At 49.0% G+C, this 26,017-nt stretch overlaps 1 protein-coding gene across 2 annotated transcripts in view; it reads right to left on the bottom strand.

Moving 5' to 3' along the window:
• Positions 1-26,017, bottom strand: part of LOC311231155 (metabotropic glutamate receptor 4-like) — a gene marked incomplete at both ends in the record, with an annotated part of 754,768 nt that overhangs the window by 14,460 nt on the left and 714,291 nt on the right. The window lies entirely within an intron of this gene.

Below are 26,017 nucleotides of genomic sequence, written 5' to 3' on the forward strand. Positions count from 1 at the left end.
AGAACCGGGCCCAGTATACGGAGCTCCGCATGTGTCTGGAGACAATGTTGGTGGATGTCATTGATGAACGCCATAAATACGCGATACTACTGAAGCATTTAAAGGTACCCCGCGCGCACAACATAGCGCTCGCCTACGCCACTTCCACGACCCCATACACCGCAGCGCTGGTAGCGTTGGACCAGAGATATGGACGTATATGGGATTACGTGATCCAGGAGATCAGGCACATCGACCGCCTACCCCCAGCAACAGACAATCGAGCACTGGACGACCTGTCCATCAGAGTGCAGTCCCTGGTAGGGATGCTGGGAGCGCAGAGGGAAAAGGGTAGGCATGAACTATACGCCAACTCAAATGTAGAGAGGATCTTGGAGAAGCTACCGCCCGCCCGACAGGAGCGCTTTAGGCGGCAGAGAGACCACAGAGACCCTAATGGCCCCGAACCGAACCTCCTCGATCTAGCCGACTTCCTGGCGAGAGAAGTCAGCAGCTTACGGCTAGATACATTCGGACGGAGCACCCCTGGCTCCAGAGAAGGAACCAGGAGACTAAATGATGGAAGAAGATCGGTGACTGTCATGCACCAATCGGAGTCAGTGCCAAGCAGTAGGAGCCACAGTACCCCCTCAAGAAAGGAGAAGTGGAAGATAGTGTGCCCCTACTGTGAGAAAGAACACTGGCTGTCACAATGTGACTCATTCCCCAAGATGAATGCGGAGGAAGCGAGTCAATGGATAAAGTCCAACAGACGCTGTTTTCGCTGTGCGCGATCACACATGGCAGCCGAATGCCGCTTAAAGAAAAAGTGCAGTCAGTGCGATGGAGCCCATCTGGACATACTCCACGACAGTAACAGACGGCGGCCTCCACCCGCACCATCAAGCAGCAAAGCAAGCGTCATGTACATCGACCCCGCCAGCAGCAGCGGAGCCAGAGTGCTCTTAAAGGTAGTCCGTGTGACATTGAGCTACCAGAATAAAGTCATGGACACTTACGCCGTCCTTGATGACGGGTCAGAGAAGACCCTTCTGCTCGCGTCCGCTGCGGCCCAGCTAGGGCTGCGGGGGAGCGAAAACCAAATGACAATTCGGACAATAAGAAGAGATTTGAAAACGATAAAGGGCGAGAATGTCTCATTCTCTATCGCAGCAAGCGGCCAGCCCGAGCGACGGTACAGGATTACAGACGCTTTCACCAGCCAAGAAATAGGACTCTCGCGGTACACATACCCCGTAGCCAAGCTGATGGAGAAATATGTACATCTACGCAAGCTACCGATCCCACTCATAGACGGTGCTACCCCGACACTGTTGATAGGCTCCGACCATGCAGACCTCATTGTCCCGATAGACCGGGTTCATACCGGACCCAGAGGCTGTCCTGCAGCAGTCGAGTCCCGCCTAGGATGGACTCTCCAAGGCCCACTCGCCAAATCTCTCAACCGAACCACAGCCACTAGCTGTCTCCACTCCCGAGTCACAGAGGGAGACACCGCACTCCTGCAGCATGTAGAGAGGCTATGGACCTTAGAACAAATGCCCTTTAAGACCGAAAAGAAAGACATTCGCTCTAAAGACGACATCTACGCCATTAACCTCCTCGAGACGGGAACAAAGAGAGTCCCAGTCAGCGGCGTGTTGAGATACGCCACGCCACTCCTGCGGCAGGAAGGGATGCCTACCTTTCACGCAAAGAAAGACGCCACAGAGCGGTACCTACTAAACACAGAGCGGCGCTTAGCCAAGGACCCCGCCCAAGAAAGTGTATACCGCGCTGAGATTGAGAAGCTCATCACAGCGGGACACGTCACAAAGATTGACATTAAAGAGGCCGACCAGACGACTGAATCGTGGTACGTGCCCCACCACAAGGTTCATCACAACGGCAAAGACCGCATCGTGTTTAACTGCAGCTACCAGATCGGATCCCAAAATCTGAATAAAGAGCTATTGCCCGGTCCCACACTCGGCCCCTCCCTACTAGGCGTACTACTCCGCTTCCGCCAGGACAAGGTGGCTATCAGCGGGGATATCAAAGGGATGTTCCTGCAGGTGAGATTAGTAGAGGAGGACAAGCCCCTGTTGCGGTTCCTATGGAGAGAGAGGCCAGGAGATGAGCACCCAGCCATCTACCAATGGGAAGTCCTCCCTTTCGGAACTACATGCAGCCCATGCTGTGCTACATTTGCACTACAGAGACATGTCGCAGAGGACCCAGCAGCGGACGAAGAGGTCCGACACAGTGTGAAGAACAGCTTCTACGTAGATAACTGTCTACAAAGCGTTTCGACCCAGGAAGAAGCCGAGGCTCTCCTACTTAAACTCCGCGCCTCTCTGATCAAAGGCGGCTTTGATCTCAGGCAGTGGGCCAGCAGCGATCCGCACGTACTGCGCAGCCTCTCCTCCGAGGACAAGGCAGCGAGCAGCGAGACCTGGATGGCCACAATCCCAGGAGAAGCCCAAGAGATGACACTAGGACTAGTGTGGCGCTTCAAAACAGATTCGCTCCACTATAGACACAAACCCCTGACCACGGAACAGGGAAGGTCGACGGCAATACCGACCACCAGACGGAGTGTGTACAGAACACTCGCCCGACAATATGACCCGTTAGGATGTATACTACCGTACACCACCAGGGCAAAGATGATTGTACGAGCATTGTGGGACAAGGACCAGGGCTGGGACGACCCCATTCCCGCACACCTTGCATCCACCTGGAGAGAGTGGGAGATGGAACTCCACTCACTCCCAGGCGTTAATATACGCCGAAGCTACTTCCCACACACGGTGAGGCCAGAGACATGTAAAATGGATCTACACGTCTTCAGTGACGCCTCCGAGGTCGCCTACGGATCAGTAGCCTACTTGCGGGCCCAAGAAGAGGGGGGAGAGATCTACACAGCATTCATCCTCGCCCGCTCGAGAATAGCCCCACGCAAGCAACAGTCTATCCCACGTCTAGAGCTCTGCGCAGCCCTCGCAGGAGCGCATCTAGCCACGCTCATCCAACGTGAGCTCACCATTCCGGTGCATAGAACAATCCTGTGGTCAGATTCCACGACAGTACTCGCCTGGATCAAATCGGATTCATGCAAATACAAAGTCTTCGTGGGAGTCAGAGTCACTGAGATTCAAGAGTTAATCGGAGAGTTAACCGGAGAAGCAAACTGGCGCTATGTTGATACAAAACACAACCCAGCTGACGTCATCACCCGGGGAATGTCCCTAGATGACTTAACCCGTCATAACATCTACAGTGACGGACCAGCATTCCTCAAGCTCCCGGAAGGAGATTGGCCCACGCCCACCCCGAGGGAAGCAAGTGACCAGGAGGCTGAGAATAAGAAACCCATGTTCTGTGGATTGAGCACTGTTGTCTCCGCAGACCCCAACATAGACGATTGCATTACCATAGAGAGTGCGCAGCAACGGACATTCCTGCGGCACCACCCAGAGATTAAGTCCCCCGCGGATATGTCAGCAGCTGACTACGAGGAAGCAGAACTGCTTCTACTGCAACGAGCCCAGAGAGACTCGTTCCCCGATGAACTAGACTGTCTACAGGGAGGAAAGCCCGTCCCATCAGACAGCAGATTGATTCATCTGGCCCCCGAGAGTGACACACATACCCTCATCAGAGTGGGTGGTCGCCTGCGGAGAGCCCCCAATTTACCGGATGACATTAAGTACCCGATCGTATTGAACAGCCGACACAAGGTCACAGAGCTGATTATAAAGAAATACGACGAGGATGTACACCACGCAGGAGCAGAGAGAGTCTTCGCGGAAATCAGACGTCGTTACTGGATACTTCAAGGAAGAGAGGCGGTGCGACGCTTCCAGCGAACCGGTCTAGACTGCCGAAAGTGGCGCGCGCAGCCCAGCATACCACGGATGGCTGACCTACCTCCATGTCGCCTCCGACTCGGCGACAAGCCATTCCACTCAACAGGCATGGACTGTTTTGGCCCGCTGCACATAAAGAAAGGAAGAGGCACCGAGAAGCGGTGGGGTATTGTATTCAAATGGTCCCCACCTCCCTAAAACAAGCCAGAGTCACGCCGCTCATAAAAAAACCAACCCTGAACCCTACCGTCATAGGCAACTACCGTCCTGTCTCTCTTCTCTCCTTCCTTTCTAAAACACTTGAACGTGCTGTATCCAACCAACTTACTACTTATCTCTTACAGAATGACCTCCTAGACCCTAATCAGTCAGGCTTCAGGACTGGTCACTCCACAGAGACAGCCCTCATTGCGGTCACAGAGGCACTTCACTTAGCAAAAGCGAAAGGCCTCTCCTCTGTCCTGATTCTCCTAGATCTATCTGCAGCCTTCGACACAGTCAACCACCAGATCCTCCTTGCGGCCCTCGCAGGAATGGGAGTGGCTGGCTCTGCACTGACATGGCTGTCATCATACCTCAATGACCGCTCCTACCAAGTGTCATGGAGAGGGACCCTGTCGGCCACCCGCCCCCTGCGGACGGGTGTCCCCCAGGGCTCAGTTTTAGGACCCCTTCTCTTCTCCCTCTACACTAAATCACTGGGTAACATTATCACGTCTCATGGCTTCTCCTACCATTGTTATGCCGACGATACTCAACTCTTCCTCTCCTTCCCTCCCTCAGATATCCACGTCTCTGTGCGGATCTCGGCCTGTCTGTCCGACATCTCAGCCTGGATGACGTCCAACCACCTCAAACTGAACCTAAGCAAAACAGAATTGCTCCACCTGCCGGCCAAATCCTCCCCCCTAACCGACCTTTCAATCACAGTCGAGAATGCAGCTGTGACTGCGTCCCCGACCGCCAAGAACCTTGGTGTTGTCCTCGACGACCAGTTGAACTTCTCTGCTCACATCGCAGCGACGACCAGAACCTGCCGATTCCTCCTGAGCAACGTCAGAAGGATACGCCCCTTCCTGACAAAAGAAGCCACCCAACTCCTCGTCCAATCAACAGTCATCTCCCGCCTCGACTACTGCAATGCACTGCTCGCTGGCCTCCCGGCCACTGCCACTAAGCCTCTTCAACTCATTCAGAACGCAGCGGCCCGCCTGATCTCAAACCTACCGAAGTCGGCCCATGTCACCCCACTTCTTAGGGACCTGCACTGGCTCCCCATTGCTGCACGAATCCGCTTCAAGGCCCTCGACCTAGCATACCGTGCGGCAAAGGGAACCGCTCCCGCCTACCTCCGGTCAATGGTCTCTAACTACACACCCTCAAGACCCCTACGCTCTGCATCTTCTGGCCGCCTCAGACCTACTCCTATCCAAGCTCCGGGAGGGTCATCAAAGAGAAGTCGCCTATTCTCAGTCCTTGCCCCACAATGGTGGAATGAACTACCCACCCCAGTTAGGACAGCCGAATCACGTCCAATCTTTCGCCGTCGACTAAAGACGCACTTCTTCAACCATTATCTGAATTAAAAAAAAAAAAAAAAAAAAAAAAAGAAATCTAACCCTAACTAACCGTACTGTCATGCACTTGTCCTAATAAACTAACCTACACTGTAGCACGCAACACTTTGATGAACATTGTTGCTCAGCTGATAGAGTTGTGCCCTTCCTGATGGCTTGTCGTACAGAACTTGTAAGTCGCTTTGGATAAAAGCGTCAGCTAAATGACTAAATGTAAATGTAAAATGTAAATGCATGACCACCAGAGCGATACATATCGAGCTCCTTCCGACCATGAGCGCAGACTCATTCCTTATGGCCTTCCGAAGATTCACATCACGGGAAGGAAAACCGTCTACATTATTGTCCGATCACGGGACAAACTTCAAAGGCGGAGAAAGAGAGCTGAGGGAGAGCTTCCAAGCTATGGGCCCAGAACTTAAGACCCACCTCGCTCCAGCCCAGATTGACTTCCAATTCAACCCCCCAAACGCACCCCACTTCGGTGGAACTTGGGAACGAGAAGTACGTTCTATAAAGACAGCCCTGTACGCAGTACTTGGGGCCCAGACTGTGGCGGAAGAAGTCCTAATGACAGTCCTCACGGAGATTGAGGGAGTATTGAACTCAAAGCCCCTCGGTTACGTCTCCAGTGATGTAGCAGATGTCGACCCAGTCACCCCCAACACCCTCCTGATGGGGCGGCTAGATCCCGCGTTACCCCAGACAATGTACCGGCCTGAAGAAGCGAACGGCCGACGAATGTGGAGGTACAGCCAAGTATTAGCTGACAAGTTTTGGAGCAGTTTCCTACTGCACTACCTACCGTCTCTACAGACCCGCCAGAAGTGGGTAAAAGAGAGAGACAATTTGACGGAAGGAACAGTCGTCATGATTATTGACCAGTCACTACCCAGAGCTATGTGGCCGGCTGGCCGCGTAAGCAAAGTGATCACCGGTGCCGATGGCAAGGTCCGAGCAGCTGAAGTACTCGTCCAGGGGCGCATTTACACCCGTCCTGTGGCGAGGCTCATAGAACTGCCCCGACTCCCAGACACAATCGATGATGACCATGACCCTATGACTTTGTGAGTTGACTGACCCTTACAGCGAACCCTTGAGCGGTAGACAGTGCGGTTAATCTGTCTCTGCTTAACTAATTGGGTTGGGACCAATTAGGGGGCGGCTGTTCTGAAGGATCAGATTAAACCGAATATATATATTTATTTATATATATATATTTAATTGTATTTGTATATCCCCTGATATCCCTTGTATATTCCTTGTACAATATGCATTGAATATCCCTTCTAGTCTACTGAACATCCCATAATAGTCTCCATTCTACCATTGGACGAGACCTTGGTGCCAGGTCGCCATACCCCTCAGACCAGGTTCAATCGTACCGCTCAACATGTATGGACAAGTCCTAGTTCCGCGTAGGAATATGTCTACCGCACCACTAATGGTACTATTTGTTCATAGTGCGTATATATACTGCGCTATTAAAGTAGAGCTTTCTTTTAGTCCAGTTCCTTACCCTCCAACAGAGTGACAGACGCAAAAGCCTCCCCGCGAACCACGTGTGGGCAGTAAGGCCAATTCGGCCCAGTATCGGCATTGAGACATCGTGTATATTAATATTTGAATAGTCATATTTGGCACTATATCGTCGAGTTGGACGTATTCTATTAAGCTAATAATAGTCTATTCATATGTAGTATAATAATAATAATAATAATAATTTAGGACCTGCTCCGAGGTCACCATTTGGCACACATGCGAACCATGCATACAATGCGTATCTGCGATTAACCCATCCCGTCGTCCTTCCCCCCCAAGGGCAGCCGGGAGCAGACAGGCGCCACGTGAGCCGCGCCAGGGGACCAATCCAAGTGCTCCTGTCCGTCTTCGTCAAGGACGCCACAGCGTTAGCGATCTTGTTGTTGTGCATGTTTTTCCATTGGGTTTATCTTATCGGGGGGGGAAACCCTTGCGAGCACGGGGAGAACATGCAAACTCCACACAGAAAGGCCTGGGAGATACCCCACCTGGGTAACTGGCATCATGGAAACCTGGTCCCCAAGCGGGATTCGAACCCTGGACCTTCTTGCTGTGAGGCGACAGTGTTAACCACTACACCACCGTGCCGCGTGCGGTAAGAGTTCTATAGTAATCAGCACCCCCATCGTTTCGGGCATCAGCTGGACGCTTATCCAGGGTGGTTGACCCCACGTGAAGCTGCACCCGAGGAGCTCCAGGCCAAAGAGCGAGTGGACCTGTATATTGGATTATTCTACCGACGACGGCTAGCCTTCCCCGGCTTGGATTATGCTTTGAGTACTTTGATTATTCTATGGATAAAGGCCAACACTGCGGTGTGTTGGAAATACCCCCCCCGGAGAGGACGACAGGTGAGAAGACGCTCTACACGACGAGGTCGCCTCACGTCTCTACATCGTGGACCGGAGGACGCCGGCCACAGAGAGTCCAACTGCTTTCATCTGTGGATCGAGGATCGCTGGGCACCGGGTCGCACAACTGTGGGCTCTCCCAGGATACCCTCGGCCAGACGGGATACAGCCAGACTCTACCCCCCCCCCTCCAGCTGTCCTACAAGCAGTCGGAACCTTCCCCTAGTGTATCCAGCTATATAATCATTCAAGTATCATTGCTATTGTTCCCTAAATATTCCAGGTTGTATATTTGCTTCCTGCGCAATCAGAGATTGGACATTCGATATTGATCTACCTACGAATACTCATTTGCCATAAAAGTGCATACTATTTCAAATCATAAATGTAATTAAGTGATCGTTGTACATACCTTTTGCTATGTATTATTATTAAACGCAGACTTTCGACTTGGTACATTTGTGTTGGATCCGTTTCATCAGGTGGGAGTGTTTATCATAATTATTTATACCTAGTACTGGGTGGCCAGAGTATAAAGTACAAGAGGTAGTGGTAGTAAGTATCATATCTAACAATACAGTCAGGGAATTGTACCCCTCAGTTACACTGTTCATAACTCATAAGATCTATTTTCTTTAGTATTCCGTTTGTTATGGTTTGTAACCGACCCCAATCGCACAACACAAGACAGGTATGAGAGTAAGCCAAGAACAGGGCATTTATTGAATACAAACAAAAAGCGGCACTGTCCCTTTAAGGGAGAACACAAAATACTGGAAACAAGAATTAGGGAAAATTGGCACTGTGCCTTTAAGAGGCGAGCAGGCTAAGGGGCTAAGGCTAAAGGACAGGGCCAGGGCAAAGGACAGGGCAGGAACAGGGGCACTGGAGAGGGGAACAGGGACAGAGGCCCGGGGAGGTGGGCTGGAGACAGGGACAGAGAAAACAGGGTTAAGGCCTTGGACAGGGCGAGGGCCAGAGCTGCTTACAGGGATGGAGTAGGAGCGCGCAGGCTAGACGTCTGGAGTGGAGCGCGTCGGCTTGAAGAGCGCGCCGGCTCGAGGTCTGGAGTGGGGCGCGTCGGCTTGAAGAGCGCGCCGGCTCGGAGAGCGCGCCGGCTCGGAGAGACGCATCCTCCCGTAGAGAATTAGGAAGCGATGCGCGTCTGGAGTAGTAGCGCGCCGGCTAGACGTCTGGAGTGGGGCGCGTCGGCCTGAAGAGCGCGCATCCCCCCGTAGGATAGGGAGCGATGTGCGCCGGCTTGGAGAGCGCGCCGGCTCGGGGTCTGGAGCAGGGCGCGTCGGCGCGACGTCTGGAGTGGGGCGCGTCGGCTTGAAGAGCGCGCATCCCCCCGTAGGATAGGGAGCGATGTGCGCCGCTTGGAGAGCGCGCCGGCTCGGGGTCTGGAGTGGGGCGCGTCGGCTTGAAGAGCGCGCATCCCCCCGTAGGATAGGGAGCGATGTGCGCCGGCTTGGAGAGCGCGCCGGCTCGGGGTCTGGAGTAGAGCTCGTCGGCTTGAAGAGCGCGCCGGCTCGGAGAGCGCGCCGGCTCTGAGAGACGCATCCTCCCGTAGAGAATTAGGAAGCGATGCGCATCTGGAGTAGTAGCGCGCCGGCTAGACGTCTGGAGTAGGGCGCGTCGGCTTGAAGATCGCGCCGGCTCGGAGAGCGCGCCGGCTCGGAGAGACGCATCCTCCCGTAGAGAATTAGGAAGCGATGCGCGTCTGGAGTAGTAGCGCGCCGGCTAGACGTCTGGAGTGGGCCGCGTCGGCTTGAAGAGCGCGCATCCCCCCGTAGGATAGGGAGCAATGTGCGCCGGCTTGGAGAGCGCGCCGACTCGGAGAGCGCATCCTCCCGTAGAGGATTAGGAAGCGATGCGCGTCTGGAGTAGTAGCGCGCCGGCTAGACGTCTGGAGTGGGGCGCGTCGGCTTGAAGAGCGCGCATCCCCCCGTAGGATAGGGAGCGATGTGCGCCGCTTGGAGAGCGCGCCGGCTCGTCCCACTCCAGGCAAACGGCGACAGGTGGCGATGGCTGGCACCTCGTCTCACGCCGGAGATGAACCAGCATACAGAATACAGAAACAGATACAGATAGAGAACGACCCGACGAGGACTGAAGGGGAAGTCCAGATATTTAAAGCCCTCTGGGGCGCTAATTAGAACACACATCAGGTGCGTGATGGTAATTGATACTTGACTTAGAAGTGTGTGTTCGGCAAGGACCAATCAACACAGAATCCTCACAGTACCTTAAAGGAACGGAGCGAGGCAGGGAATGCAATAAATCAACAAAGTACCTTAAAGGAACGGAGCGAGTGGGTGGGCTGTTGAAGAGCAGAGTAAAATAACGCGAGGGTGGGGGCTGGAGAGGTGAGGAGACAGGGAATTAAAGGTCCAGGGAACAGGCGAACCTCACAGTACCCCCCCCTCCACGGGAGCCACCGGGCGACCCAAAAATACAGACAGAAGGGCAGGGGACATAAACAAGGCAACAAACAAAAAATTGGGCCATGCTAGCGGGGAAGCTACACCAAAATTGGGGCTAGCAGAGGGACAGGGTAGCTGCCAGGGCACTGCTAGCTACAGGGCCTATGCTAGCTGTACTGCTACATTAACATAGAGGCTGCGCTAGCTGCCGGAGCTAGGCTAGCAGACAGGGCTGGACCAGCATGAGAGAACAAGCTAGCTGGAAGGACAGTCCTAGCTGTGGGGAAACTGACCTTGCTAGCTGAAGGGGCAGTCCTAGCAGTGGGGAAAACTGACCTTGCTAGCTGAAGGGGCAGTCCTAGCAGTGGGGAAAACTGACCTTGCTAGCTGAAAGGGCAGTCCTAGCAGCGGGGAAGACTGACCTTGCTAGCTGAAGGGGCAGTCCTAGCAGCGGGGAAAACTGACCTTGCTAGCTGAAGGGGCAGTCCTAGCAGTGGGAAAACTGACCTTGCTAGCTGAAAGGGCAGTCCTAGCAGCGGGGAAACTGACCTTGCTAGCTGAAGGGGCAGTCCTAGCAGTGGGAGAAAACTGACCTTGCTAGCTGAAGGGGCAGTCCTAGCAGTGGGGAAACTGACCTTGCTAGCTGAAGGGGCAGTCCTAGCAGTGGGAAAGCTACACAAAAAGTGGAGGCCAAGCAGAGGGACCGGGTTAGCTGCCTGGGCATGGCTAGCTACAGGGCCTATGCTAGCTGCAAGGGCTGCATTAACATAGAGGCTGTGCTAGCAGCCGGGGCTAAGCTAGCAGACTGGGGCCAAGCTGGTAGTAGAGGCCTGGCAAGCTGCAGGGGAGCTAACGAGGCTAACAGGGAAGCTAACAGGGGAGACTAACAGGCTAAACAGGGGAGCTAACAGGGAAGCTAACAAAGGCTAACAGGGGAGCTAACAGGCTAACAGGGGAGCTAACAGGGAAGCTAACAGGGGAGACTAACAGGCTAACAAAGGACAAACTCAACATACACTGTCTGTGCTGGCTGGGGTCGTCGACTGGTCGGGTCGTACTGTTATGGTTTGTAACCGACCCCAATCGCACAACACAAGACAGGTATGAGAGTAAGCCAAGAACAGGGCATTTATTGAATACAAACAAAAAGCGGCACTGTCCCTTTAAGGGAGAACACAAAATACTGGAAACAAGAATTAGGGAAAATTGGCACTGTGCCTTTAAGAGGCGAGCAGGCTAAGGGGCTAAGGCTAAAGGACAGGGCCAGGGCAAAGGACAGGGCAGGAACAGGGGCACTGGAGAGGGGAACAGGGACAGAGGCCCGGGGAGGCGGGCTGGAGACAGGGAGAGAGAAAACAGGGTTAAGGCCTTGGACAGGGCGAGGGCCAGATCTGCTTACAGGGATGGAGTAGGAGCACGCAGGCTAGACGTCTGGAGTGGAGCGCGTCGGCTTGAAGAGCGCGCCGGCTCGGGGTCTGGAGTGGGGCGCGTCGGCTTGAAGAGCGCGCCGGCTCGGAGAGCGCGCCGGCTCGGAGAGACGCATCCTCCCGTAGAGAATTAGGAAGCGATGTGCGTCTGGAGTAGTAGCGCGCCGGCTAGACGTCTGGAGTGTGGCGCGTCGGCTTGAAGAGCGCGCATCCCCCCGTAGGATAGGGAGCGATGTGCGCCGGCTTGGAGAGCGCGCCGGCTCGGGGTCTGGAGTAGGGCGCGTCGGCTTGAAGAGCGCGCATCCCCCCGTAGGATAGGGAGCGATGTGCGCCGGCTTGGAGAGCGCGCCGGCTCGGGGTCTGGAGTAGGGCGCGTCGGCGAGACGTCTGGAGTGGGGCGCGTCGGCTTGAAGAGCGCGCATCCCCCCGTAGGATAGGGAGCGATGTGCGCCGCTTGGAGAGCGCGCCGGCTCGGGGTCTGGAGTGGGGCGCGTCGGCTTGAAGAGCGCGCATCCCCCCGTAGGATAGGGAGCGATGTGCGCCGGCTTGGAGAGCGCGCCGGCTCGGGGTCTGGAGTAGGGCGCGTCGGCTTGAAGAGCGCGCCGGCTCGGAGAGCGCGCCGGCTCGGAGAGACGCATCCTCCCGTAGAGAATTAGGAAGCGATGCGCGTCTGGAGTAGTAGTGCGCCGGCTAGACGTCTGGAGTGGAGCGCGTCGGCTTGAAGAGCGCGCATCCCCCCGTAGGATAGGGAGCGATGTGCGCCGGCTTGGAGAGCGCGCCGACTCGGAGAGCGCATCCTCCCGTAGAGGATTAGGAAGCGATGCGCGTCTGGAGTAGTAGCGCGCCGGCTAGACGTCTGGAGTGGGGCGCGTCGGCTTGAAGAGCGCGCATCCCCCCGTAGGATAGGGAGCGATGTGCGCCGCTTGGAGAGCACGCCGGCTCGTCCCACTCCAGGCAAACGGCGACAGGTGGCGATGGCTGGCACCTCGTCTCACGCCGGAGATGAACCAGCATACAGAATACAGAAACAGATACAGATAGAGAACGACCCGACGTGGACTGAAGGGGAAGTCCAGATATTTAAAGCCCTCTGGGGCGCTAATTAGAACACACATCAGGTGCGTGATGGTAATTGATACTTGACTTAGAAGTGTGTGTTCGGCAAGGACCAATCAACACAGAATCCTCACAGTACCTTAAAGGAACGGAGCGAGGCAGGGAATGCAATAAATCAACAAAGTACCTTAAAGGAACGGAGCGAGTGGGTGGGCTGTTGAAGAGCAGAGTAAAATAACGCGAGGGTGGGGGCTGGAGAGGTGAGGAGACAGGGAATTAAAGGTCCAGGGAACAGGCGAACCTCACACCGTTCATTTTGTATTGTATTTCGTTTACTTCGTAATGTATAGAGGAGTGCAAAATAATAGAATCTTTATTGTCATTGTTGGTCCAACGAAATTGAGTTTAGAGCATCACCAGTGGCATACAAACATACTGAATATAGGTGCATGTATAAATAATAACATCAATAATATAATATCAATGTCCCAAGTGCAATAGTGCTAGTGCAAATTAATAATATGACAGTCCAGTTGAGTTAATGGATGGAGTGGGGGGGGGGGGGGGGGCAAAAGTCAGATTTTGGTGGGACAAAGTGGGACAGGTAGATAATGTAAATTCTTTAATTAGAATAACTGGTCTTCACCGAATAGATAAAGGTTAAATACAGATTAAAATACAGAATTAGATCTCTCCACATTCGAAGGAACGGCATGTGTCGTTTGCCGTTCTTGGTTTTAACTGCAAGTTTCTTTTTACTGCTTTCCATCTTGATTTCTCCGCGAATGCAATTTGCTTTGCGCAATCCATTCTCTGTGGATTCCGCCCTAAGCGTCTGTCTACCACCGCAGAGACAGTGGGATCGGATCCAGCTGCGATACCTCCGGCTTGGTCGGCCGTCCATACTGACACAATTGTTCAGCGGGTGGGAAAGCCGGTGGGGTGGGTCCTTGTCGTTGTAAACAGCAACTCCTACAGTTCGGTCGGGGCGCCTGCACAGCGAGGGAAGGATCTGGGGGAGGTAGTGTGACCCTTCCACACGTTACACTACCCCAGTGAGAGTCCGCGCTGCCAGGTGAAAAGAAGCGGTGGGCTGGCTAGTGGCTACACATGTGTCGGAGGAAGAGTCTCCGCTCTCCCAGACCGACGGTAGGGGGTAGAGTGTGCAACGACCAGGAAGGGGATTGGGAATTGGCATAACGACTAACATTGGGATGGGAAAAAATAAATACGGAAAAAGGAGGGGAAAAAGATAATACAAAAAAAATTTAAATAATAAACAACGTTTTACATTTACAGTCATGCCTGACGGTGAATAAATAACTAAATAAATCCGATAAATATTGTTATTATTTATTGTTGGTTTTATAAAAAAAATGCTTATTGTATACATTGTAAGAGCCAGTGGATAAACATTCCACTGCTCATCTTCCCCAGACGTGCTGTCCACGTCCGACAGCAGGGATGCAGGATGAATAAGCATGAATTTTACTTGATTTTGTCACTATAGATACAGTTTACAATTTCTCTCAAAAACGAAACACATTAGCGCGGTCAGGTGGCGTAGCGGAGATTGCGCTCATCACCAATGCAAGAGGCTGCGGTCTCGACTCCCGGAGTCAGCATTGCCTCTGGCTTGGGCTGATCGCTATACTAACCCTTTTTGGCTGGGTTAGGGGGAGGGAAGTCACGGGTGGGGATCTGGCGTTGTGGACAGCGACGACTACAGGTCCGGTCTGGGCGCTTGCTCAGTGGAGGCAGGACTTGATGAAGGCAGCGTGACCTCCCACGCGTTACACTTCACCAATGAGAGTCCTCGCTGCCAGGTGAAAAAAAAGAGGCACTGGCTGTCGCCGCGCGTATCGGAGGAAGCGTGCGGAGGACTTCAGGTTTCCCTTGTACCGACCAGTTGGAGAACATGCGCACAACAAACAGGTAGGGGAGGGGGGGAATTGGCACAACGACTAAATTGGGACGGGGAGAAAACAGAGAAAAATCTGAGAAAGAGAGGATAAAAAATAAAATAAAAAAAAGAACTAAACACATCACTTCAGTAATACTCAAACAAGGGTGTCAGAGAATAAGCATGGCACTGCTGGTGTACTGTGTGCAGCGCATTGCCATAATACAGCACACTATAGCTATAGTGGAATAGACTGTATTAATATTCCATATTTATACCATCTTGTTTCGCTCTCCTGGCCACCTGCCTCAGTGCACACACGTGTACTGTATAGTCTATGTGCTTAATGACTTGTTTTATTAGGAGATGCAGATACTGTATGTGCTGCCTTATAGTAGTCATACTGTAGTTATACTACAGTACAGTACACTACACGTCTTAGCGTGACATGATGTGTACTGTACGCAGCGCATCTCCTAATAAAACAAGTCATTACACACGTAGACTATACAGTACACTCGTGTGTGTGTGCGCTGAAACAGGTGGCCAGGAGTGTGAAACAAGACGGTATAAATATGGAATATTAATACAGTCTATTCCATAGCTATAGTGTGCAGTACGATGACAATACATTTTAATCTAATCTAATTTTGATCCGTTGCAAAGCACTTCCGCACTATCAGCACATGCAATGCTGACCCTTGTTTTGCACACTGCCTTTGCATTATAATGAGCTGGAGGGGCGTGTCTGTATGCAAATTAGATCAGACCCTGCCGATCAGTCATCATTTACCTGTTTCATAATGTGTCTGCCAGGGGTGTAAAGTACTTGAGTAATTGTACTTTGTTACAATACTTAAGTACTGTTTTTGGGGATTTGTACTTTACTTGAGTATTATTAGGTTTGTATACTTGTACTTTTACTCAATTACATTTCAGAGAAAAAAAACATACTTTTTACTCCTTACATTTAAAATGCAGACCTACAAAGTACAAAGTACAAATCTCGCAGGTCCAACTATTTTAATTCATATATTTATTTCTCTGGCCGAACTAACGTTAACATTATTAATCCTGCGGCCGCTCTTTATTTAAAAACAGCCAATCAAATCCCCATCAATGGAAAATGAACCTCGACCCATACCCATGCTGATTGGTCCTTGTGCAAGACTAGAAAGCGGGGATCTTTGATTAAACACCTGCTATCAGAAGAATATGACAGTCAGAAAAAAGGTTTTTACTTTAACTTTTTAGTACTAAGTAGAAACTTACTCAAATGTGTTTTTAGCCAGATACTCTGACTTTTACTTGAGCAAGATTTTGAGACGGTACCCATACTTTCACTTACAGTAAGTATAATTTCTGGGTACTTTTTACACCCCTGGTGTCTGCACAGAGGTATCACTGCGGTACAACCTCACACGACTCACTTGTGGCTTCTGTACGACCAGTCGGCAGAGGCAGGGCCCATTTTCAGTGGCAGGCTTACCGCAGCTAAAGCTCATCAGGTGATCGCTCTCCCTGATAGCCTTGTACCTGAGCAGCCCTCCACAGAGTGGAGCTCATAGAAGTGAGAGGGTGTATATTTTTATACACCTCTCAAAACAGCTCACCGCGAAGCAAAGCATGCAAAGCAGAGGCGGCACGCGGGAACACTAATGAGTAAACGAGGAACATGGAGGGATGTTAAGGGATGTAACAGCACATGATAGGACGTCCTGAGAGGTTCCCCTCTTCACTGCCTACACTACAATTAGATGTGAAAGTTCACAGTAAATCTGATTATGTAAGTTTGATTCCAGGGTTAATACGGTCGGCCCCGTGTGGATACAAAAAACACACAATATTCTCAGTAAGGTTCTCTAGAGAGCATTGTTGCTTTTAGATGCAAACTTTCAAGCTCATTTATAAGACAGAGTAGGCATCCTTCCCATTGTACATTATGCTACTGCCTAGTTTCTCAGTGCGTTATGGAAATGTACTGTGCAGGGGAGGCTTATTGCATCAGAACTCACTACAATTACATTCTAATTAAACTAGTGACATATATTTTTACTTCTTTTAGTTATGAGATTGTGAGGATTCTTAGGCTTCTTAAAGTACTGTGATGATTGGTCCGTTCCCGGCCACACGCTCCGTTCCTTTAAGGTACTTTGTTGAGTAATTGCATGCCCCGCCACGCTCCGTTCCTTTAAGGTTCTGTGAGGATTCTGTGATGATTGGTCCGTGGCCGAACGCACACTTCTAAGTCAAGTATCAATTACCATCACGCACCTGATGTGTGTTCTAATCAGCGCCCCAGAGGGCTTTATATACTCTGTTCCCCCTAATATCGATGTTGGATCGTTTTGAATATTCCCTGCATCTGCCTTTCTTTCCCATCGCTGTCTGTTGCTCCCCAGGACTCTCGTGAAGTATCCCTGTTGGAGAACCTGATTCCCCGTACGAAGCTACGCCTCGTTTATCTGCCCGCTTTACGCGTTGCGCTCTGGTGAGTTTTTGGAAACAGTTCTTTTTGGATCACTCGTTTTTTGTGTGTTTGTGAAACACCGAAGAGATCCCGTTTTTGTTATACTGTTCTCACCTATTTTTTGTTGTTGGATTTACACCTTGGATTACCGTATTGTTTTTTCTCTGGACTCTGCTAACTGTGTGTATCACACCGAAGATCAAGTCACTTGGATAATTGTTTGGATCAGTCACCTCTCTGTTTCTGTTGTGCGCTGAGCTAACTGGGATTTCTCTCTCCCCCTCCGTTTCCACCTGGAGTGTATGCTGGGGGGATCTGCAGAGCGGCTCAGACGTCACAAGCAAATTCCTCACCATCACCATCTGGGAGAATCTGCAGAGCCGCAAACATTCTTCACATGCCAGATTCCCCGTTTGTTCTGTTTTCCACCTAATTCAATCTTGTGACTATGTGAATAAACACGCCCTTGTTTTTGGCTAACTCTGAAACAACTCTCTCTGTGCCGTTGCGCTTGGGGTCGGTTACAAACCATAACAGAGATATATGTAAATCATAATTAGAAACTAGTTGAAGGTAACTCTCAAGGCAGCTACATGTGGATTGAGCCCATCTCTCCCTGTCTGGGAAAACGGGGGATGCAGATACCCACACACACACAACAAACACACACAGACACACACACACAGAGACACACACTCACATCACATCAGGCATTACTGAACTATAATACACACACTGACACACACACACACACACACACACACACACATTTACACACACACACACACACACACACACACACACACACACACACACACACACACACACACACACACACACACACACACACACACACACACACACACACACACACACACACACACACACACGCAAGTCGAGCCATTGGGAACAGTGGGCGTGGCTAGCCTCAAGAATTTGAAATCATTGGTTCAGATTTTGTAATTTTTTTTTATCCACTTGTTCTCCTTATTTTTTGGTCGGCTGTAGTGAGGATAGAAGCCTTGCATCACGTGTCCCCTCCGGTACACGAGGAGGCAGCCTGTCGCATCTTTTCACCAGACAGCGCGGACTCTCAGTGGCGAGGAGTAACGCGTGTGAGGCTCACGCTGCCCCCGATACTTCCTATCTCTGCTGTGCAGGCGTCACCCAACCGATCTGTAGGAGTCGCTGTCCACAAAGTCCAATCCCCACCCATCGACTTCCACCCGCTACCTCTGTCAATTGAGATAGTATGACGACTGGCCCAAGCCGCAGCAATGCTGACACCGGGATTCGAGACCGGAGTCTCTTGCATTGGTGACGAGCGCACTCTCCGCTACGCCACCCAGCCACCTTCATGGTTTAGAATTTGTTATTGGAGCAAACCATTTGGGATTTGAGGAGGGACAGGAAAATGTATAAAATTTCTCACAAGGGAACGTTGGGAGGAAGAACGTAGCAGCAGTTTGGAGGAGAATCTTGACCTGTCTTGAGCCACTTGAAATAAACATCACGAAAGCTCTCGTCGTTTTCCTTTGTTCTACAGCCTTCATCTTTTAAACACTACTGTGAGTAATATAGTTTCTCTTCCGAATGACAAAGAGCGAGCGAGGGATGGGAAGAGAGAGAAGAGAGAGAGAGAGAGAGAGAGAGAGAGAGAGAGAGAGAGAGAGAGAGAGAGAGAGAGAGAGAGAGAGAGAGAGAGTAGCAGAGGAGAATGAGGTAGCAGCTAGCTAGCGGGGATGAACACTGACCCGGTATTGTGGACACGCTGTTGGAACTCCTTCTCCTTCCCACTCTCCATCTGCCGAGCGCACTAGCAGCAGTGCTTAACAGCGGCTTTTGTCATGGAGACGACAGTGTCAACAGTATGACTGAAAGTTCACAGAGGAAATGAAACGACACGGCCCGTTCAATCCAAACCATTTACGCACCGTAATGGCAGGCGCCACTTTTGTGTGGACTGATTGAGTTTGAATCGAGTCCATTGTGAGGAGCCTGCTCTCCCGTGGACTCCATTGTCTGACGTCCTTCCCTCTCCCACAAGCTGTCAGACGACCCCTGATTTAGACTGCCTCTCCAGGTAAGCAGGTGCCTGTTACGCGAGCCAACATTAGAGCCGCTCATCACGCTCCATGGGTAGGCCAGATGTCCTGGTATGAATGATATTGAAAGCCTCCCACAGCATTCGTTACATTTATCCTGACACCGGGTGACAAATAAATGACTGCGCTTGTAGCGCCAAGGCGGAGGCCTGCTGTAAAAGTGGTGATGCGCGCCTAGGCCGACAGATAAGGTAAATCAAGACCCTGGGGAAGTGGAGCATCTAATTGCTCTAAAAGACACGCCAACATTGGCCTGTGAGGCTTTTGTTGTGCTTGTCACTTAGAGTGCAATGATTATTATGAGGTGTTTTCACTTTGATATGTTAATTTCTTCAAAGGGAACACTGTTTAGTATACTTGTATGTCACAACCTTGCTGTGGATCATTTTTGCAGCCCAGTGTTTTTGACTGCCATTATAGATTTTTAAACGCTAGTAGACAATATAATAGCATGTGGTAACACCTGAGCAGGTTGCTGCTTAAAATGGTAAATCTGTTTTAAAATCAAGCCACTAAAATCCAAGCCTCCTTTCCTTGTGTCTGATGTCGTCCTCTGCATTTGACCTATCCTACCTACTTAGGAGCAGTGGGCAGCCACAGTGTGGCACCCAGGGACCAACTCCAGTTGTCCTGCCAGTACCTCGGTCAAGAGAAGGAGTACAGCATGCATGTCTTGGAGGAAACAGGAGTACCCGGAGGCAACCCACGCAAACACAGGGAGAACATGCATGTAGACTCCACACAGAGAGGCCCCCTGCCGGCGTTCGAGCCCAGGATGTTCTTGCTGTGAAGCAACAGTGCTAAACGCTGTGACACCGGGCCACTCATCCCATGGCCTCTACAGCTCAATGCGGTGGAGGGAAAAAACTTCAAATTAATCCAGCATATTTCCATAAAGTGACATTTGCATTTCCTGTTTTCATTTCATGTCTCACCTTGCTGAGCTATAGGCGATGGTGAAACTTTCCCTAATGATTAAAAGTGAAAATATCCCTCCTGTTATCATTGTGTGCAGTTTTCTATGGGAAGAGTGACTAATACAATTGGCACCTGTTATATACAGTACAGGCTCAGCGAGTGAACTTATTCACAGTTTTTCAAATTTAATTAGTTTCAGGGATTGTATGAAGAAACAAAACTAGGTCTTTACAAACCCTTTAAAGTTTTCTCCTTCCCTGCTATTTTGCTATTCAGAGCCATGCAGACTAATGGATTACACCATCCACAAAAAAGCTGATGTTAAATCTCCGCCATTTTACAATTCCCTTTCATCTTCAGAGGCAAGAGATGGAGAAGCTTAAACAAAGAAACCATTGATGCCCATGCCAGCCGTTGACGTTATGTGACATAAGATACATTCAGGTTAATGGGAATTTGGACCTTCAACTTGCTTTTGTTTCATTTGATTTTCTGATTTCTGATGAGTTACAGCTATTATTATTACATCTGTGTGTGTGTACAGTATGTGTGTGTGTACAGTACAGTAGGTGTGTGTGTGTGTGTGTGTGTGTGTGTGTGTGTGTGTGTGTGTGTGTGTGTGTGTGTGTGTGTGTGTGTGTGTGTGTGTGTGTGTCTGCAGTCATTAAATTTGATTGCCGGGGGGGGGGGGGGGGGGGGGGTTATGCTGATATAGCCTACCTTCCAGTCATAGTGAATTAATGCATGCCTTTCCTCAGCCTGGCAGTGGATGGTGCATGACACGCCCCAAACAGCATTAAAACATCCGCAATATGAATTCAGTTTCCAAACGATATTTTATATTTTAATAGAATAAAGAACAAAATAATGCATGCAGCAGTTTGCAGAAGAGCTGCCGCAGAATGTCTCACGAGCATTGTGTAAAAAACCTTCCAGCGTTCTGCTACAGTACATGCATTGCAGCTGAGGGCAGGTTCAGACAAAGCTTTTTATTGTTTACACTGGAGCGCTGCGCTCCACTGCACACCGCGTGCCAAAAAAGAAAGCGATTCTACTTTTTGTGTGGGGTGCGCGGGAAAAACCCAACAATCCCAATGTACTGTAGTTCTTCAGAGACGAGGAGAAAGAGAGAAAGGCGGTCGAGAGAGAGAGAGGCCATGCTGCTTTTGCACATAATCTCCATCAACATTGTTGTGCGTTTAGATACACCGCAAAGAGGAACATTGTTGTTGGCTCAACGTCAGTTTGAGATTTGATGGCTAGCAAACCTGGCCTGAAGACATATGGTCTCCTTTGGTCTCAGCGTTGTAGAAATCTACAAAAACGGGACCATTTCTAAACGTAACATATTGAATATGTATAGAGGGACCTTATTTATAATGAAAGACCCACACCACCCCAACAACAGCCTGTTCATGCTGCTGCGGTCAGGCAAACGCCTGCGAGCACCAGTAACGAGGACAGAGAGACTTAGGCTCAGCTTCTTCCCACAGGCCATCAGAGCCTTGAACACTGAACTCTCCACGCACAAGCACACATGAGAACACACACAACACACACACTGTACACGCTCACACACTAGCAGCCACTTTAACATGAGCACACACACACACTCATGCTGCACACGCTCACACTATGGACACTTTACAGAAGGAAAGATCACTTTAAGAATAGTATAGCTTGAGATCGTATAATATAGCATTGTATAGCAGTGTACATAAAGACCCAATGCCTCATCCGTAGCTAACAGTGTACTGCACTGCCACAGGACCTGTGGCATGCTCTGTAAATAGCTCATGTACAGATACCGATATGCCTATTTTGTTTACTTGTTTATTGCACTATGTCGCTCTATTGGTTGGACTCTTATATTATTACTTGTATTATGCACATCGTTGCGGGCGAGACCCCCCGCATTTCACTGTATACCTGTATGCCGTGACAAATAAAACTCTTGTATCTTGTATCTTGTATTTTGAAATAAATATGTATGGTGGACAACGGTGAGAGATAAATAATCCTTTTAACCTGTTTGAATTGTGCCATGAACAGTGATGTACCTGAACGTGTTCAATGAATGATCGTTCATGAACTCATTCATATTTTGGGCGAACGTGAACTGAACATACTGTATTTCCGCTAGAAAAAACGTGTGCCAGATTTGGGACAGGCGCACACACACACGGTGTGTGCGTGCTGTGCACGGAGAGAGAGAGACTTGTTACGCACAACACGGGCCACGCCTTCAAGGCAATGGTAGGGGAAACACTGATAAATAATCACAAGGAAATGCCAGTATTCTGATTGCCGTCTGTGGTTCTATATGGGTTGTGGCAATAATTTTGACAAAAATCTATAAACTAGTTCATTTTTGAAACCATGAACTTTAGTTCAAAATGTTGAATTATGAACTTTCCCAACACTGGCCATGAATAACACTTGTTTATCAATTTAAAATATAATTTTGCAAGTCAAGAAAGTTCATTGACTCTCTAACATTATTGATAGCTTTTGATGCTATAACGTAAGATTAGCTAGCTTTTAAATGTAATACTTTAAAATTGACAAACACCATACTGTATGTGTAATTCATGGCACAATTCAAACGGGATACAAAATGTGTCTCTCACCATTGGCTAAGGTCAATATTTTTTCCGAAATAAGATCCCCTTGAGGACAGCAGAAATAAGATCCCCTGGAGGACAGCAGAAGGGACTTTCATCCTCCTCGACCTCAGCGCTGCCTTTGACACCATTGATCACAACATCTTACTCTCCCGTTTAGAACACACAGTTGGCATCACAGGCTCAGCTCTCCACCTATTTCACTCATATCTATCAGACAGACAGCAATTAACTACCATGGATGGTCATACCTCAACTTCTGTCCCCGTTACATCTGGGGTCCCCCAAGGCTCAGTCCTTGGTCCCATACTCTTCTCCCTTTATATGTTACCCCTCTGCCACATATTCAGAACACATGGTCTCCAATATCACTGCTACGCCGATGACACAGTTATACATCCACTCCCCTCCTGACACCACTGCTGCTACTACTGCCCTCTCCTCATGCCTCTCTGAAATACAAATCTGGATGAATCACAACCTTCTCCAACTCAACAGTACTAAAACCAAAATCCTTCTAATAGGCCCACTTCACCTTCTCCGTAAAAACCCTGACTGCTCCATATCCATCAACAACCACTCTATCCTCCCCTCCCCCACAGTGAAAAACTTGGGTGTTCTATTTCAGTGGTTCCCAAAGTGGGGGTCGCGAGTCAGGCCACCGAACTTAGAAGCAGGCCAGGCCAGTCTTTCTAGTTGCAGTGGCGCAATAGTTAGATAACCTAGGTGGAGAACAACCAGGAGATCACTGCAACTCACACAAGTTGGAGAACTATCTCTGTCTCTCTCTTGCTCACACACACACACAAAGGGAGCCGCATATGATTGGTGGAGGCGGGACCCTTACAAAAAACAAAAAATCCATCAAAATCAGTGTTGTTGCTAATCATTGACACATGCTAGCCTGTAATAATCCCCCCCACAAAAATCGACTTTGCATTTGATATATTGCAAATATATGCCATCACACACACTGGCATTTAAAGGGTTAGAATTATGAAATTAATAGGTGGTGTTATGATCAGGGCTGAAGTTGAATAAAAGATTGTATTATTTTCAATCTGACATTACAAAAAAACTGAAAATCCATCAAAATCAGTGTTGTTGCTAATCATACATGCTAGCCTGTTTTTTAACAATAATTTGTGATGTCATCACAAACACTGGCATTTAAAGGGTATGCAGGAAATGAAGTCTTTGTAACAAAAAAATTCCTGGTGGGGGACCCCCAGACCCCCCGCTTAAAAAGTGGCCTGACTGGGGCTATATTTCGCACTATATTTCCTGGCCTGAATGATTTCCCCAGTCCGGCCCTGGTTAAAAGCCTCCAATGCTTATTCGTGTGTGTGCGTTTGAACGTTTGCATGTTTCAATCATACATTTCCATTTATATTTTTTTTTTGAAATTTTTATTTTATTTTTATTTAAAAAATATTTTTTTTACCTCCTATAATAGTGGGGGTCGCGGCTCTCTGACACCGTTATTTCGGGGGTCGCGGCCTGAAAACTTTGGGAACCCCTGTTCTATTTGACCGCAAACTATCATTCAACCACACATCAATAACATCACCAAGACATGTGACTTTCACCTCAGGAACATTTCCCGCATTAGACCACTACTGTCCCCCTCCGACACTGAAAAGCTTGTTCATGCCCTCATTTTCTCCCGTCTAGATTACTGTAATGCTCATCGGCTCAACATCTAAATCCCTCCATAAACTTCAACTAGTTCAGAACACCTCAGCCCGCATCATCACCCACTGCCCCAAGTTCTCCCACATCACACCTGTCCTCTCCTCACTTCACTGGCTCCCTGTTAGGTATAGGATTGACTTTAAGATCTGTCTCCTCACTTACAAAGCCCTCCACTCCCTAGCACGTGCTTACATCTACAACCTCCTTCAACACTACACTCCCTCCCGCTCACTCCGCTCATCCAACTTAGCCCTTCTGAGCACACCACACTACCGCCTTAAGTCCACAGAAAACAAATCATTCTCCTCCTCTGCTCCCCGACTCTGGAATCAACTCCTATCACAAATCAAAGAAGCCCCATCCGTAGAAACATTTAAGTCCCACCTCAAAACCCACCTGTTCAACCTTGCATACCCTCACTCCTGACCCTCCAATCCCTGCATCACTTACATTTTCACATCTGTACACACCTATATATTAGTATTATTATAATATTTATATTATTAATATATTATATAATAATTCTTTTATTATTATTATTTATAAAAAATGTCTCTCTGTCTCGTTTCTAAGCTGTCTTTCTCTGTAGTATCCCCACAGAAAGCTCCAGGTGGTCCAGAACAGGGCAGCACGGTTGGTACTGGGCTGCTCACTAAGGTCTAATGTGAGCCGTATGCATGCCCGCCTCTCTTGGCTTAACGTTGAAAATAGATTGTCTTTTAATATACTTGTGCTGTTCAAGTTGGTCATGAGCAGTAAGACTCCTGTTTTTATACATAATCAGATTGTTTTTAGTAATACTGTGCACGAGCATTACACTAGAGGTTCCAGTAGTGGGCAGCTTGAATTGCCAGGTCCTAGAACCAGCGCTCTGGGGAGATCTTTTATTTTTAGAGCATTAACTCTGTGGAATGGCCTGCCTCGGAACCTCTGCTGCATTTACAGTAGATTCACTTTTAAAAATAATCTTAAATTGTTTTTAAATTGTTTTTAACACTGTAAAGTAATTTTTTGTTTTTGTTTTACACTAATGTAATTTTAGCTATATTAATTGTTACAGTAGGTTCATTATGCATTGTGTGTACTGACTTTTAATAATTTTGTTTTTTGCAATAGTGATTGTTTTTGTGTGTTTTTTTGTGTGTGGACCCCAGGAAGACTAGCTGGTTGCTATCGCACCAGCTAATGGGGATCCCTAATAAAATAAAATAAAATCAAATGTGAAAGTCCATGTACTGTGTTTGTCCATGTACTGTAATGCAATGTCTGTAAAGTGTTTTGAGATACCTTATGTAAGGCACTATATAAAACACATTTATTATTATTATTATTATTATTATTATTATTATTATTATTATTATTATTATTATTATTATTATTATTATTATTATTATTATTATTATTATTATTATTATTATTATTATTATTATTATTATTATTATTATTATTATTATTATTATTATTATTATTATTATTATTATTATTATTATTACTTTGTTGCCCTACTGTATACTACATCTTATAGTGCAGAATTCTTTTTAAACATAGGCCCTAATTGCTCGTGTGATGCAG

Source organism: Notolepis coatsorum (genome assembly GCF_963971535.1).
Source record: "Notolepis coatsorum genome assembly, chromosome: 6".
NCBI lineage: Eukaryota > Metazoa > Chordata > Actinopteri > Aulopiformes > Paralepididae > Notolepis > Notolepis coatsorum.